Below are 6,265 nucleotides of genomic sequence, written 5' to 3'. Positions count from 1 at the left end.
TCATACAAGTACTTGGGAGTATGGCTAGACGATACACTGTCCTTCTCTCAGCACATATCAAAGCAGCAGGCTAAGGTAAAATCTAGACTTGGTTTCTTCTATCGTAATCACTCATCTTTCACCCCAGCTGCCAAACTAACCCTGATTCAGATGACCATCCTACCCATGCTAGATTACAGAGACGTAATTTATAGATCGGCAGGTAAGGGTGCTCTCGAGCGGATAGATGTTGTTTACCATTCGGCCATCAGATTTGCCACCAATGCTCTTTATAGGACAAATCACTGCACTCTATACTCCTCTGTAAACTGGTCATCTCTGTATACCCGTCGCAAGACCCACTGGTTGATGCTTATTTATGAAACTCTAAGGCCTCACTCACCCCTATCTGAGATACCTACTGCAGCCCTCATCCTCCACAAACAACACCCATTTTGCCTGTTAACTTCTCTAGGGTATGTGGGACGGTAGCATCCCACCTCGTCAACAGCCAGTGAAACTGCAGGGCGCCAAATTCAAAACAACAGAAATCCCATAATTTAAATTCCTCAAACATACAAGTATTTTACACCATTTTAAAGCTACACTTGTTGTAAATCCAGCCAAAGTGTCCGATTTCAAAAAGGTTTTGCGATGAAAGCACACCAAACGATTATGTAAGGTATGAGCCAAGTCACAGAAAAAGACAACCATTTTTCCAGCCAAAGAGAGCAGTAACAAAAAGCCGAAATAGAGATAAAATGAATCACTAACCTTTGATGATCTTCATCAGATGACACTCATAGGACTTCATGTTACACAATACATGTATTTTTTTTCGGTAAAGTCCATATTTATATAAAAAAATCTGAGTTTAGGCAAGAAGATACTGTCTCACTTGGCAAAAAGCCTGAGAAAATGCAAAGCGCCATATTCAAATGAATTACTAAGAAAATTACTATAAAATCCAACTTTCATTAAATCACACATGAAAGATACAAAATTAAAGCTACACTGGTTGTGAATCCAGCCAACATGTCAGAATTCAAATTGGCTTTTCGGCGAAAGCATACGATGCTATTATCTGAGTATAGCAACATTGTAAACAAAGAGAGAAGCATATTTCAACCCTGCAGGCGCGACTCAAAACGCAGAAATAAAAATATAATTTATGCCTTACCTTTGACGAGCTTCTGTTGTTGACACTCCAATATGTCCCATAAACATCACAAATTGTCCTTTTGTTCGATTAATTCTGTCGATATATATCCAAAATGTCAATTTATTTGGGCCGTTTGATCCAGAAAAACACAGGTTCCAACTTGCTCAAATGTGACGACAAAATATCTCAAAGGTTACCTGTAAACTTTGCCAAAAAATGTCAAACTACTTTTGTAATACAACTTTAGGTATTTTTTAACCTGTCTAGCCCCGGGGTGCCGCTAGCGGCACACCCCCCCCACCCCCACTGAAAAGGCAGAGCCGTGAAATTCATTTTTTTTTTTTTTTTTTTATATTTAACTTTCACACATTAAAGTCCAATACAGCTAATGAAAGACACAGATCTTGTGAATCCAGCCAACATGTCTGATTTTTAAAATGTTTTACAGGGAAGACACAATATGTAAAGATGTAAATCTATTAGCTAAAAACACATTAGCATAATCCACCATCTTTTATTTGTCCACCAACACCAGTAGCTATCACCAATTCGCCTAAACTAAGATATTTATAGCCCCTAACCAAGAAAAAAACTCATCAGATGACAGTCTGATAACATATTTATGGTATGGGATAGGTTTTAGAAAAATGTGCATATTTCAGGTAGATGGCATAGTTTACAATTGCACCCACCGTCACAAATGGACTAGAATAATTACAATGAGCAACGTGTTTACCTAACTACTAATCATCAAACATTTCGTAAAAATACACAGCATACACTAATCGAAAGACACAGATCCTGTGAATACAGACAATATTTCAGATTTTCTAAGTGTCTTACAGCGAAAACACAATAAATCGTTATATTAGCATAGCACATGTGCAAACATTACCCCAGCATTAATTCTAGCCAAAGTGAGCGATAACGTAAACATCGCCAAAATATATAATTTTTTCACTAACCTTCTCAGAATTCTTCAGATGACACCCCTGTAACATCACATTACAACATGCATATACAGTTTGTTCGAAAATGTGCATATTTAGCCACCAAAATCATGGTTACACAATGACAAAAGTAGCCCAGCTGGTGAGAAAATGTTGGTGCGCCATATTAGACAGTGATCTACTCTTATACATAAATACTCATAAACGTGACTAAAAAATATAGGGTGGACAGCGATTGATAGACAATTTAATTCTTAATACAATCGCGGAATTACATTTTTTAAATTATCCTTACTTTTCAATACAGTTTGCGCCAAGCGAAGCTACGTCAAAAAACATGGCGTCCTAAGCCACTAACATTTTTCGACAGAAACACGATTTATCATAATAAAAATGTCCTACTTTGAGCTGTTCTTCCATCAGTATCTTGGGCAAAGGATCCTTTCTTGGGTCTAATCGTCTTTTGGTGGAAAGCTGTCCTCTTGCCATGTGGAAATGCCAACAGCGTTCGGGATGAACTGGAAGCGTGCCCAGCGATTCACAGCGTTTCAGAAATAAATGTCCCAAAATCGCACTAAACGGATATAAATTGCTATAAAACGCTTTAAATTAACTACCTTATGATGTTTTTAACTCCTATAACGAGTCTTAACCTGTCTAGGATGAGGGTGCCGCTAGCGGCACTCCCCCCCCACCCCCACTGAAAAGGCAGAGCCGCGAAATTCAAAAAAAATATTTTTTTAAAATATTTAACTTTCACACATTAAAGTCCAATACAGCTAATGAAAGACACAGATCTTGTGAATCCAGCCAACATGTCCAATTTTTAAAATGTTTTACAGGGAAGACAAAATATGTAAATCTATTAGCTAACCACCTTAGCAAAAGACACCACTTTTTCTAACTCCATCATTTTTTTACTCCATCAGCAGCTATCACAAATTCGACCAAATGAAGATATATATAGCCACTAACCAAGAAACAACTTCCTAAGATGACAGTCTGATAACATATTTATTGTATAGCATATGTTTTTTTTGAAAAATCTGCATATTTCAGGTATAAATCATAAATTACATTTCAGCTACACTCAAAAATTGCACCGAAAGCAGCCATAACATTTACAGACACCAACATCAAATACCTAATTACTCCTCATAAAACATTTCTGAGAAATACTTACTGTGCAGCAATTGAAAAACAGGATTCTTGTGATTCCAGACAATATTTCCGATTTATGAAATGTTTTACATCGAAAGCTAAATGTAGCGCTAAATTAGCATAGCCACGCCAGACAGACACACTTGGGCGCGCGCGACCAGTTGACATGCACGACAGATATATGAAATAACATTATAAATTTGGTCTTACTTTGGCTGATCTTTCATCAGAATGTTGATCAAGTTGTCCTTAGTCCAGAATAGTCGTTCAATCCATTCAGAATGGCAACTTTCCATCTTCCTTTAGCCTGGGTACTAGTCGAGTGGCATGGATCTCTCCAAAGTAAACAAAGGAAACATTACAGAACACGGCAAAACTCCCGAAAAAATTCAAATAATCTGATTAAACTATATTGAAAAAACATACATTACGATGACATGGTCTCATTTATCAAATCAAATCCGAGCTGGAGATAGTTCACATCAGAAACGGCAGCAAAACAAAACATGATATCTCTCCCAAGTCGCGCGCTTCTGACTTCCTGAAATTGACGGTCACGCTAAAGAAATAGGTCTTATTTCACGTCAGAACAAGATAAACGCAAGATTTCTCTTCTGACGTCCTCTTGACACCCAGAGGAAGGCGTACGAGGTGTGTTTCGGGTCATAGGTGGCATGACCATATATAGGCAGAGCGTTGAAGCGAGCATAAACATCTTGCATTTTACTTCCTGGTCGGGGAAAGTGCTGCCAAAGGACTTGTGTTCCACTCAGAGAAAAAATTAAAACGGTTTTAGAAACTATAGACTCTTTTCTATCCAACAGTATTAACAATATGCATATTGTAAGAGCAAAAATATATTAGGAGGCCGTTTGAAAATTTGCACATATTTTCCATTTTTTCCAAAACGCCCCCTACAGCCCTAACAGGTTTTAACATGACCGGAGAAAGATTACTCCCAACACTAATGCTTGGAACAGGTGCGGGTTGGTGTCCTCCAGGCGCATGACGCAGCTCCAAAAGAGTGACTAGCTACAGGGTTTTTTAATTTGTAGTGCCTGTGAACGCGCAATCGACCCCATTCAAATCGTCATCACGTAAAGGCATCCAGGGGAAGACGTAAGCAGTGTCCGTATACTCATAGCAATAACAGTGGCCTTTTAACTGACTCCAGATCAGGGGCCAACATTTCTGAAATCTGACTCCATGTCAGGGAAATTGCTGTAGAATGGGTTCTGTTCCACTTAGAGACAAAATTTCAACTCCTATAGAAACTATAGACTGTTTTCTATCATATAATAATAATAATATGCATATTGTACGATCAAGAATTTTGTAGGAAGCCGTTTCAAAAATTACAAGATTACCATAAATAGTGACAACAGCGCCCCCAGCCTCAACAGGTTAAAACCAAATGTAGCATGCCTTCTGGTCATGCGCTTCAATCAAACAGGACACCTAGAGTGACTTGACTTCAAGATGGCCGTATTTCTTCATTACACAAAGGAATAACCTCAACCAATTTCTCAGAACTGTTGACATCTAGTGTAAGCCGTAGGAACTGCAAGCAATTCGCTTAGAAATCTGGTTTCCCAATGAAATCTCATTGAAAAGAGAGTGACCTCGGAAAAAAAGAAATCTGAATGGTTAGTCCTCGGGGTTTCGCCTGCTAAATAAGTTATGTTATACTCACAGACATGATTCAAACAGTTTTAGAAACTTCAGAGTGTTTTCTAACCAAATCTACTAATAATATGCATATCTTATCTTCTTATCTTCTGGGGATGAGTAGCTGGCAGTTGAATTTGGGTATGCTTTTCATCCAAACGTGAAAATGCTGCCCCCTACCCTAGAGAAGTTAAATGTCCCCAAAGCACACACATCCCTGGGTCGCTCCTCTTTTCAGTTTGCTGCAGCTAGCGACTGGAACGAACTGCAGCAAACACTCAACCTGGACAGTTTTATCTCCATCTCTTCATTCAAAGACTCAATCATGGACACTCTTAATGACAGTTGTGGCTGCTTTGTGTGATGTATTGTTGTCTCTACCTTCTTGCCCTTTGTGCTGTTGTCTGTGCCCAATAATGTTTGTACCATGGTTTTTGCTGCTACCATGTTGTAATGCTACCATGTTGTTGTCATGTTGTGTTGCTGCCATGCTGTGTTGTGGTCTTAGGTCTCTCTTTATGTAGTGTTGTGTTGTCTCTCTTGTCGTGATGTGTGTTTTTTCCTATATATTTTTTTTAATTTTGAAATTTTGAATCCCAGGCTCCGTCCCCGCAGGAGGCTTTTTGCCTTTTGGTAGGCCGTCATTGTAAATAAGAATTTGTTCTTAACTGAATTGCCTAGTTAAAATAAAGGTTAAATAAAATAGAAAATAAACAAATATTTTACATATTTGTTTATTTTCTATTTTATTTAACCTTTATTTATAATTTAACCTTTTGTATAACTGAATCTACATACAGTTGTTATAACATGTCAGCATACAAACATACAACAGAAAAAACTCTGAAACGTTGTAAATTACCTACTTCAAGACAAACTGTACATCTCTTTCTTTCTGTCTTTCTGTCTCTCAGTTCAATTCAATTTAAGGACTTTATTGACATGGGAAACATATGTTAAAGCAAGTCAAGCAGATAATAAACAATAGTGAAATAAACAATACAAATGTAAACAGTAAACATTACACATTCAAAAGTTCAAAAGGAATAGAGACATTTCAAGTGTCATATTATATCTACAGTTGAAGTGGGAAGTTTACATACACTTAGGTTGGAGTCATTAAAACTCGTTTTTCAACCACTCCACAAATTTCTTGTTAACAAACTATAGTTTTGGCAAGTCGGTTAGGACATCTACTTTGTGCATGACACAAGTATTTTTTCCAACAATTGTTTACAGACAGATTATTTCACTTATAATTCACTGAATCACAATTCCAGTTGGTCAGAAGTTTACATACACTAAGTTGACTGTGCCTTTATCTTCCCTTTTACGGGATCATTTT

The sequence above is a fragment of the Salvelinus fontinalis genome, chromosome 1, assembly GCF_029448725.1.
Source record: "Salvelinus fontinalis isolate EN_2023a chromosome 1, ASM2944872v1, whole genome shotgun sequence".
NCBI classification, from domain to species: domain Eukaryota; kingdom Metazoa; phylum Chordata; class Actinopteri; order Salmoniformes; family Salmonidae; genus Salvelinus; species Salvelinus fontinalis.
The sequence above is the reverse complement of the archived record's forward strand: the minus strand, read 5'-3'. Positions refer to the sequence as shown.